Source organism: Protomyctophum parallelum (assembly GCF_964188405.1).
Source record: "Protomyctophum parallelum genome assembly, chromosome: 13".
Classification (NCBI taxonomy): Eukaryota; Metazoa; Chordata; class Actinopteri; order Myctophiformes; family Myctophidae; genus Protomyctophum; species Protomyctophum parallelum.
Genome location: NC_139708.1, coordinates 33,326,056 through 33,337,647, shown reverse-complemented (window position 1 = coordinate 33,337,647; position 11,592 = coordinate 33,326,056). Strand labels below are relative to the sequence as shown.

The 11,592-nt window shown below is 40.8% G+C and overlaps 1 protein-coding gene across 2 annotated transcripts in view; it reads left to right on the top strand.

The window, feature by feature from the left end:
- The window catches only part of LOC310869378 (phosphoinositide 3-kinase regulatory subunit 5-like), a 17,267-nt gene extending 16,944 nt beyond the window's left edge, over positions 1-323 (top strand). For both annotated transcript variants that reach the window (XM_083780093.1, XM_083780092.1), the window contains one exon: positions 1-323. This exon is cut by the window's left edge and continues 1,107 nt beyond it. The gene's annotated coding sequence lies outside the window, so the exon portion shown is untranslated.
- The last annotated feature ends 11,269 nt before the right edge of the window (positions 324-11,592 follow it).

The following is an 11,592-nucleotide window of genomic DNA, read 5'->3' as shown; positions in this document are numbered from 1 at the left end:
AATATGATGCCATATGATGCCTGTGACACTGCTGATTTGCTTACATCTTTGTAAGTTCTGAGAGTTGCTACCTGCATAGGAAGATGTAATATTTATTTTGTAAAAACAAATAATACTTTTGAGAGCTATAGTGTTAAAATAAATTGTACAGTGTATTTCATTTTTAGTTGTGACAACTAAAACAGTTGCAATAAAGAAATTAACATTTCAATCAACGTGTATGTAATTACCTTTAACTGTCACTGGTCGGAAAAAATATGAATGGCTTTGAACGTGCTCTTATGAAGCACTGACGTACAGTATTTTCGGAACCCCAGCACAATAAAACTTATCTCTTGTCAGGATAATACCTAGATGTGTTGCTTTTGGCTTTGTACATGCTGACATACAAGTCAAGTATGTTTGTCAAGTGTTTTTGCCTTTACCTTTCAATTGTTTTGTAATAAAATAAGAAGCAGAGCTACTATACAAGACACTATACAAAGTTACGGTAGTTTTATTGTGCTGTTCCACTGAGCTTGTAATTATGACCAGCACTTATAAAATGTTTTATAATAATAATATAAAACAAATGTATACGTTTATATTATAAACATATACATTTCAAGTATTATGAAGCCTTATAAGTGCATTATAGACCTGGCCTTTAAATTAAGTGTCTGTTCAATTTGTGTTATGAGATTTATGAGTTGTCTACTTGTCAAGTTACTTCTCACACTATAGCACAGCCTTCTTATTAGAAGAGTCTTCAGCCGTGCATGTGTGCAAATTCGTTTTTCTTTGTGACAAAACAATGAATAAGCAGAGCTGGTCAATACTATAATAATAACTTCCCCAAATGCATAACGTCTGCACAAACATCTCTGCATCTATAATCAAACAGTGAAACGTCTTCATGCAAGGAGCTTGTTTTGTTGTGTTCTTGTATTATCTATACAAGCAATAATTATGGTATAGCTTTGTGTCTAGTGACACAGATAAAAATACCTTGCTCTTGTTGTCAACCAGAAGGATTTAAAATAGATCATATTTACTCCTCCTTTTTCTGAGGGACAAACAGCCAATGCGTTTTCACTGTCATGGTTTGAGGCATGAGTAAATGAGAGGAAATGAGAGTGGACCCAATGTGTAGGTAGTAGGTACTAGTGGTGCATGCATGCGGTAGGGTATTTCCTTTTACCGCCTCCGATTATAAACAAGAAAAACAAGAAAAGAAAACACAGCTGCACCCACTGTATAACAGCAGCCTAGCCTGCCACAGAGAGAAACATGTTTATTAGGTTAATAGTAGTCTCTCGAGACAGACTATACATTAAGGGCACATAAAGCTACAGGTAAACTGTCACCAAATGTCTGTTGCTAGGAATGCTGAGGTGGAGTCTTCATAAAAAGGTGGAGACTCATCCATCCATCAATGTATCACTGATTAGGGATTTGAAGATTTGAGGATTAATCACATTAGAGATATTAGAGATATCAGTAATCAGTTGTGCTGATTAGATGGAGTTTCATTAAAGCAGCAGCATTATTGTCTTAGGAATGGACATCTTTTAATTTCAAAGAATAAATTAAATGTAGGCTATTTGTTAACTGCACAGCTGAATAGGATGGGGCAGGTTTACGCTCCTGTATTTTAACATCAGTTATTATGGTGGTAATTGGAGGTCAAAATACTTTCTGAGGTGGTACTAGCACATTTGGTTCAGTTCAATTGCATAGTTTGGCTTGGTTTGGCTTTCACAGCCCACATATATACAGTATCTCTGCTGTTGGGCAAAAACATCAACTTTTGGTTGGGAGTTTTAGATAGAACTACTAATATATTGCAGCAGATCTACAAGCTCACATCGCATTACAGTGGGATGCGTATATCACAAGTCTTGCACAACACTACTGTTTTGCAGCAATGTATAAAATAGGGCTGTCATTAATCAGTTTGTTGACAAAAAAACAGCTCAGCGATTCTTTAATCTGACAAATACATAGATTAATCGCTTAGAAAGTCATGAATAATTGCAGCCCTACATCCATCACAGCTTAGCCTTTCATCATAGCACATTGATGCTGAACATGGTCTCAGAAATGCAGGCTGCAAGTCAGGCAACAAATACCATAGCCAACCAAACAACATAGCCTATACCATGTTACATGACAACATAGCTTGTATTAAACATGTGTTAACTATTTAATTTTCAAACTAACTATATCAATATTTTCTCTGATAAATTCACACTGAATTGTATATATTCAAACGGCACATGTTATTTCAGAGCATATTATCCCCGTTTTTCCTACCCGATTTCTCCCCAGTGAGGTGGGAGGGCGTGGGAGGGTGTGAGTATGCAGATTCAAACGCACTGCCTTATTTACTATACAGCAAACAACCTTTACAATTGTTTTAGTTGCCTTAGGTTCAATATTCATAACTTGTAATATGCTATTGGCAGTTTGTATTCTTTTTGGAAAAATATAAAAAGATAATTGAAAGGCTATATTATTTTACTTATATTGATCCTATAAACAATTTAGTGTAAGGTCTTGCACACTCAAATGGTACCTCGTAAAATAATCCCTACATAGCCTGCAACTACTATCAACCGACTTCACTCTAGTACCCTTTTCATAAATTATATTTGTACTTAGGCTGTCTTCTGTCGTCAAAGTTTCAACACCAAAGTAGTAGTAGTTGTTGTTCTGAATTAGCGAACTGGACATTTGTACTGAATGTTTTATCCACATGTTGCGCTTCTGTTTTCACCTAAGTCCAGTTGTCCTTCAAGTTCCACAGTCGTCTGCCGTCCAGACGGCCCCCAGCCCCTCCCACCCCTCAATGGGGATAAATCGTGTAGGCAAAACGGGGATGCGTTCTGGACAGTTATGACTTTGGTTATTGCATAAAAATGTACAGGGGGAACAGGAAAACAGTTCTGAGGGAGATTAATTGTAAAGGTTGAATTGCACGAGGTCAGAATGACCTAAAATGGTTCAACTAATCTTGAGATGTCATATTATTGTGTGCCAAGATGTTACCTGCTTTATTTACTCTTGTCACAATGTTTACGCTGATGTCTCAGCAGGTAACCTGCATTCTTGAAACTCTTGCCACAGTGTTTACAGTGGAAAGGTTTTTCTCCAGTGTGGACACGTTCGTGTATCTTCAGGTCACCTGACTGCCTGAAACTCTTGTCACAATGGTTACAGTGGAAATGTTTTTGCCCAGTGTGGACACGTTGGTGTATCTTCAGGTCACCGGACTGCCTGAAACTCTTGTCACAGCGGTTACAGTGGAAAGGTTTTTCCCCAGTGTGGACCCGCTGGTGTCTATTCAGCACACTTGAACAACTGAAACTCTTGTCACAATGTTTACAATTGAAAGGTTTTTCTCCAGTGTGGATAGACTGGTGTCTGTTCAGTGGACCTGACTGACTGAAACTCTTGTCACAATATTTACAGTGGAAAGGTTTTTCCCCAGTGTGGACAAGCTGGTGCCTATTCAGCACACTTGACTCACTGAAACTCTTGTCACAATGTTTACATTTAAAAGGTTTTTCTTCAGTGTGGACACTGAGGTGTTTTTTCAGGTCACATGACCGACCAAAACTCTTATCACAATGTTTACAGTGGAAAGGTTTTTCTCCAGTGTGGATAGTACGCTGGTGTAGCTTCAGGTTAGCTGACTGGCTGAAACTCTTGTCGCAATATTTACACTGGAAAGGTTTTTCTCCAGTGTGGACACGCTCGTGTTTTCTCAGGTTAGCTGACTGACTGAAACTCTTGTCACAATGTTTACATTGGAAAGGTTTTTCTCCAGTGTGGACACGCTGGTGTTTTTTCAGGTCAGCTAACTGACTGAAACTCTTGTCACAATGTTTACACTGGAAAGGTTTTTCTCCAGTGTGGACACGCTCGTGTTTTGTCAGGTTAGCTGACTGACTGAAACTCTTGTCACAATGTTTAGAGTGGAAAAGTAAAAACCTGTCCGCAGTGTGGACACACTGATGTCTCTTTAGCTGAATTGTAAAACTTTTGTCACAATGTTTACAACGGAAATACTTTTCTCCAATATGGATGTGCTGGTGTGTCTTCAGGTTAGCCGACTGACTGAAACTCTTGTCACAATGTTTACATTGAAAAGGTTTTTCTCCAGTGTGAACGCGCTGGTGTCTCTTGAGCAAAGATGAACGGTTGAAACTCTTGTCACAATGTTCACACTGAAAAGGGTTTTCTCCAGTGTGGACACCTCCATGTGTCTGCCCCCAATCATCACTGTGTTCAGTTAATTCAGTATCAGATTCAAGTTCAACTTCAACCTCAGAGCAATGAGAAGTGACGTCTTCATCAACTTCCCTTTTCACTGCTAGTAATGTCAACATTGACCCATCAGGCCCCTCTGGTCTTTGAAGTAGCTCCTCCTGTTCATTTTTTATGTGTGGAGGCTCTGGTTCCTCCTGGAGGAGACCGAGGCTCCTCTCCTGTTCAGCAGTAACCTCCTCTTTACACACAACCACCTGCAGGATGGCTAGGAGCAGAAAAATAACATGTTAGTCAATACTGGATGATTTTTCTGGCTTTAATGTAGCTCTGGTCCATAGCGTTTCAACTTCTTGTACACACATTAAAGACAGCCTGACACAGCCTGTCGACTGCTGCAAAATAAAAAGGACACTCACCAATACAAATTTGTGGAGTTGAAAGTCTACCTTCCATAGTGGATACACTCTGACTCTGAGCCCCTCACCATATGTATAAAACGCACTTTTTGTCCAGAAAAGGAAATATTTCACTGAAAGAAATATGTTTTAGTTATCAGATTCTTCCTTCCGGTGAAATGTTTTTTTCTGGCCAAAAGGTGCATTTTGTGTGGTGATGGGGGGCTCAGAATGCGTCCACTAGGGAAAGTAGGCTTTCGACTCCACAAAACCATATTTGTATTGGTGAGTAGCAAAAGTGTTCTTTTTAGTGCTCATGCGTGCGTAGAAGGTTCCATAGCGTTAAGGACGTCCCTTTAACGCTATGGACCAGACCTAGCTTTAATGGCTGGAGGTGCTTCTGTTTAGTGATGTCATGCACTTAGCGGCTTGAGCTAAACCCTTTTCTATGGCACATTGTCTTAATGGTAAATGGTGCAAATATAGCACCTTTATCCAATATTGTGATTGTGCATTACCCATTCATGCACCGATGGAAGAGGAAACCATGCAAGGCACCAACCTGCACATCGGGAGCAAGTAGGGGTTCAGAGTCTTGCTCAAGGACACTTCGACACTAACTCTGGGGGAGCCCGGGTTCAAACTGGCATCTTTGCGGTACCTATCCAGCCATTCTACCCCTGAGCCACCGCCGCCACATGATGGCTATACTGCACATATTGATTAATTAATTGATTGATAAAATACTTTATTAGACAAAAAACATTAAATAGCACAAGTACAGTAATACATTTAGGCTAAAAGGCTAACACAAAAGTCATGGGGACTTGTTTCCATTGTGGTCCTATAATATCCAGATATTATCATTGTAATTTGTCATGATATGTTTTGCCAAGATTATCCTATAATAATAATAATAATAAAACTTTATTTGTATAGCACCTTTCATGACATGAAATGCAGCTCAAAGTGCTTTACAGAACAATGGAGGATAAAAGAAAAGCAAGGCAACGACAGTAATGCAATACAGTGAGGACATGAATAACAAAAACTAAAATAAAAACAACTAAAAGATCAATTAAAAGCAATGTTGTAGAAGTGGGTCTTGAGCTGAGCTTTAAAAATGTCTACAGAGGCTGTCTGACGAAGGTACAGAGGGAGCTTGTTCCATGCCGAAGGCCCGTAGAAGCAAAAAGCTGCTTCCCCGTATTTTTTAGTTGCCATTTTTTTAGGCAAAGCAAGCAGGCCAGCAGTGGAAGACCTTAGCGGGCGGTTTGGGACATATTTAGGCAGGCAGTCATGTAGGTAGGAAGGTGCGAGACCATTGAGAGCTTTATAGACAAGTAAAATAATTTTAAAATCAATCCTAAAAACAACCGGAAGCCAGTGCAGTGATGCCAAGACTGGATTATGTTCTCTCATCTTAGTTCTAGTTAAAACTCTGGCTGCTGCATTTTGGACAAGTTGTAATCTGTCAGTTGTTTTCTTAGGCAGTCCTGAAAAAAGTGCATTGCAGTAATCAAGCCGAGAAAAAACAAAGGCGTGGATTAGCGTTTTTGCATCGTCCAAGGACACATAGGCTCTGATTTGTGCAATATTTCTAAGGTGAAAAAAGGCAATCTTGGTAACATGATTAATGTGTGAATTAAAATTCAATTCGGAATCGATAATAACCCCCAGGTTCTTTACTGTACTGTTACTTTCTACAGTCAGGTTGCCAAGTCTGCTTAATATTGATTCTTTCTGCTCACTAGAACCGATTATGAGAACTTCTGTCTTATCCTCATTTAGCTTGAGAAAGTTCTCACTCATCCAACATTTGATGCTAGACAGACAGACAGGTAAGCAGCGGGTCTAAAGCACAGGGATCATCGGGAGCCACAGAAAGATATAATAGGCCCTGCGGTAAGCCCCGCCCGCTCGCTCAGCTGCCTCGATACCGTTGTTAAGCAGGACAAACATCAGCGAACCTCCATTGAGGACCGTGTTATGTCGGCGTTTTTCCGAAGAGGAATAGAAGCATTCATATCAACAACATTCATACTATAATAACGCCATGGTGAAACGTTGCTGTTGGGCGTCCTGCAACAGTGCTTAATAAGTACCCAGAAAGTTTGGGGCATTTCTTTTTATTCCTTTCCCCGTGGGTGCGCACATCATGCACATGTCAATGTTTACATTCTGGAGGTGGAGGACGCGGCGGTCACTCATTCACCCTCCCTGCTACTAAATCATACTATTAACGTCAACTTTTACTAAACAATGTTTAAATCAATCGTCTAATAAACAACTAACAACTTACCTTGGAGCAAATGGTGTGCTTTGTAACTTTCTAATCTCCACGCTCAGTTGCTTGTGTTGGTCTCCAGCCTCCAGTCACGTTCCCTCCCACTGCGGTTCAGAAAAAGAACGCTGCTTACCATTTTCTGCACATTGTATCCAAAAAGTGAAGGTCCGCTAATGGTCTAAACTATTTTGAATTTAGGAACGGCAAATAAAATAGTTTAGACCATTAGCGGACCTTCACTTTTTGCATGCAGAAGGGGGTAAGCAGCGTTCTTTTTTTTCTGAACCGCAGTGGGAGGGGACGTGACTGGAGCCTGTGGTTGAATACAGTTATGTGGCTGCCGTCCAACACAAGCAACTAGAAAGTTACAAAGCACACCATTTGCTCCAAGGTAAGTTGTTTGTTGTTTATTAGACGATTGATTTAACCATTGTTTAGTAAAGGTTGACGTTAATACTAGTATGATAGTAGCAGGGAGGGTGAACGAGTGACGCCACCGCCGCTTCCTCCTCTAGAATGTAAACATTGTGCGCACCCACGGGAAAGGAATAAAAAGAAATGCCCCAAACGTTCTGGGTGCCTATGAAGCACTGTTGCAGGACGCCCAACAGCAACGTTTCACCATGGCGTTATTATAGTATGAATGTTGTTGATATGAATGCTTCTATTCCTCTTCGGAAAAACGCCGACATAACACGGTCCTCAATGGAGGTTCGCTGATGTTTGTCCTGCTTAACAACGGTATCGAGGCAGCTGAGCGAGCGGGCGGGGCTTACCGCAGGGCCTATTGCAGGGGTATTCAACTGGCGGACCGCGGTCCGCGACCGGACCGCGGACCACCTCTTTGCGGACCACTTTTTTTAAGTTAATAATATAAATAACATCAGATGGTACATTTCTCATGTGAAATTGCTGCAAAGGCCCCCAAAATGTCCCCCAAGGGCCCCCAAAATTCTGGCACGCGCTATGCGCACGCGCAGTGTGGCCTGCCAGGGCGTATAACTCCCGGCCTGATTTGGAGTTCCACTCCAGGCCTGCACTCTGCACCCCATTATTGGTTGGGTGGAAGGCGATCTGATTTGTATAAGCTTGGCTTGACCATACTAAACGGGCATAGAGCCCCGCTCTCCGATGGACGCCGCACATGGGACCGGACCTCGGTCTTATTCAAAAAAATATTTGTGGACCTTCATCATTTCTAGTTGAGGACCCCTGGCCTATTGGGTATCATCAGCATAGAAATGAAAATTGACTCCGTGATTGGCAATGAGTCAAACTCGGCTAGATTGACAAAGTAACTTGGAAAACCAGGACAGGGCCGTACCAGACAGGCCTATCCAGTGCTCCAGACGCTGTATTAAAATTGAGTGATCAATCGTGTCAAATGCAGCCGTTAGATCTAGAAGTAAGAGAACGGATACATGTTTCTTGTCAGCAGACACCCTAAGATCATTCATTACTTTTACAAGTGCTGTTTCTGTGCTGTGACCTTTCCTAAAGCCAGATTGGAATTTGTTGTGCACATTATTGTTCTGTAGAAACACATCCAATTGATGAAAGATGCCTTTTTCTAAAACCTTGCCCAGAAAGGGTAGATTTGAAATGGGTCGATAGTTACCCAAAACAGAGGGATCAAGATTGTGTTTCTTGAGAAGGGGCTTAACTACAGCAGTCTTCAGTGAGTCTGGGAAGACGCCTGATTGTAGAGAGCTGTTTACAATTTTTAGGATATCTCCAATCACACTGTCTAAGACCTCTTTGAGAAAGGTGGTGGGAATTGTATCTAATGAACAGGAGGATGATGTCATCTGGGATATAGTTTTGCGGAGTTCGTCTTCCTCAATTGCGCAGAACGATAATAGGCTCTCCCTGGAGAGATCTACCCTGGGACCATTAGCTGCTGTTTGAAGGTTTGCGCTAACAGCAGCACCATTCATAATATCAGCTCTAATGTTAAAAATGTTGTTGTCAAAAAAGCATGCAAACTCATTACACTTAGCTTTAGAGGCCGGGAATGACTGCTTGTAGGACTGGGGGGGGTTTAAAAGTCGATCAATGGTAGAGAATAGGACTCTGGCATTTTTCTTGTTCTCATTAATAATGCCAGAGAAATATGCCTGCCTTGCTAGACGCAAGGCTTTGTTATAGGCGACTGTTGACTTTTTAAGAATCTCTAGGTGGATGGTGAGTTTGTTTTTTCTCCAAGCTCGCTCAGCTCTACGACATTCTTGCTTCAGTGAGCGTGAATGCTCATTTATCCAGGGTGTTACTCTGGTGTTATGTTTCTTTTTTGTTTTCAAAGGAGCCACTATATCAAGAGCTGACTCTAGTTTAAGATTAAACATTTGAACCATATCATTCACTGGGGGAGTATCGGGCAGGGGGGGGGGGGGGGGGCAGGTGACGAGAGAACTCGTTGGCTGCAGAAGAGCTAAAAAAACGCTTTTTTATGGTATATTCAGTGATGTTTTTCTTTAGATCAGAGACAGTCATATTAAAACACAGCAGAAAGTGGTCTGATAGCTCAGGCCTTTCAATAGTCCTTTCCACAATGATGTTCAGCCCTCTAGAAATCACCAGGTCCAGAGTGTGCCCATGTTTATGTGTAGGCCCAACAACATGTTGGATAAATTCAAAGGAGTGCAATAACTCTAAGAAACCCATAGCCATAGCATCTGTATCATCATCCAGGTGAAGATTAAGATCACCTGAGATAAGAGTTCTGTCATAGTTAGTGGAGCAGATAGATAAAAGTTCTGATATTTCTGTTTTTGGCGGGCGATAAATGCTAATCATTGGCATAGTGAAAATACGTACTGAGTTGAGAGTGGTCTTCAGGTTCCTCCTGTTTAATAGAAATGTCCCCGTCTGGAGAGTTCATCTTCACCTGCAGTTTGGACTCCACAGACTGGTCTGAAATGAAGCAAGTAAAAAATAACTTTAAAAACCAGAGACCTAGTGGAACATATGAACCTCGAATGCAAAGGAGATTGATTGATGTTAGGGTATGAATCTTGCTTAATTTAAGATAGCAAAACACATCACCAAGCTACATCTTATGTTCACAAGTACGGATGAGCGATCCTCGCTCACTAAAATCACAAACGCAATCTCAGTTAAACTGTGAGATGTTTAGTTCAGATGTATGGAAAGAAAGCCATTGTCAGATGAGCAACACAACAAGAAATACCATTCAAGATGTATTACGGTCAGTGGTGTGTGTGCACCACAAGACAATGTGATCAATTAGTTGTTTAATCATCTGAAATTAAAATACAATCCAAGGGGTCTACGGTCAAACAATATAGCAGCAAAAAAAACTAGTTTACAGCTTAGTTTTATGCATGATGTTTCCAATCAATGAGTAATCGTGTTGATTGTGTGAGCTCTGTACTGACCAAAATAAATTATGTCTGACTGCCATAATCAAGCAGCCCCAACCTTGTGTAAAAAGTAACACATATTGCCTGATGGTGGACTCCTGAGAGCATGCATGCACAGAGCAAACTTCATGGCAATCTGTCCATTCCATTTCGAGACATAGAAATTTGCCATGCAAGTGGCCTATAGGTGGAGCTAGCTTGGAGTAAGGCTCTTTGGGCACCGAAATTAGTAATAATATTAATGACATCGGGGATCTCCATCCCTGATGATGTCACGAGGCATGACCATATAATATATGGTAATGCCTCGGGTGACGGACTAACTTAAGGCTCATACATAGTCTGGATTTTCGGTGGCGGGGTGACCACCGAACTACAACATGACGTCACGAGCCGCGGTGAAGAGCAAACCACCGCCACCGCTCCAGCCCTTCTCTCTGTTTTTACTCACCACCACTCAACATTATTTCAGCTCCGGTAGTCAGCTCACCACCGGAGTGGTGGTCACCTCACCACCGAAAATCCAGACTATGAATAGGCCTTAACTGACGGGAAATTAACGTTTTCATAATAAATGCAATAAGTACTCTGCCAAGGTTCTAGGCTTATTATCCCACCCTCAATTTCTTCACATATTGTACAATTAATACTACGCAACATCATCAAACGACGTGCACCTATGGTAACATCATTCTACAGGCCACATCTACAGGCCACAGGCCTGTAGAATGTTACCTTTTTGTGTAGTGTGTGTAGTGTAGTGTTACCTTTTTATTTTGTATTTATTTTATAGCTTCTAGTTGCATATCATTTTTGAGCGGTGCCTAGCTTTTTTTGTAGCTTGACCACAAGTGGGCAGTGTAGAGTGGTGTACAGTAAGCTCTAAATAGAGTGAACTTAACTGCTTCTGAACACATACTGAACAGCATGTATATCATCATCATCTGTCATCTGTTCTGTAATGAAATGCCCAAGATATTTGACTTTACTACAGAGACGGAGACTGTTAAAAGATCGTTTAAAATCAGAACCTCTTTTCTACAAATTAGAACAACCCTCTTACTGGAATTATACTTGATATCATTAAATGTATACGATAACCCTCAACTATAAATATATTGGGTTTTTTTATGATTAAAAATTGTATTGCTTTTTCAATTTAGTTTCACACACAATTAAGACAACAAACGAAACAAAACTAGACAAGAAAATAATAAATACATTACACAATGAAATATTTACAGAAAAGATAAAACAATACAGACAATACAAT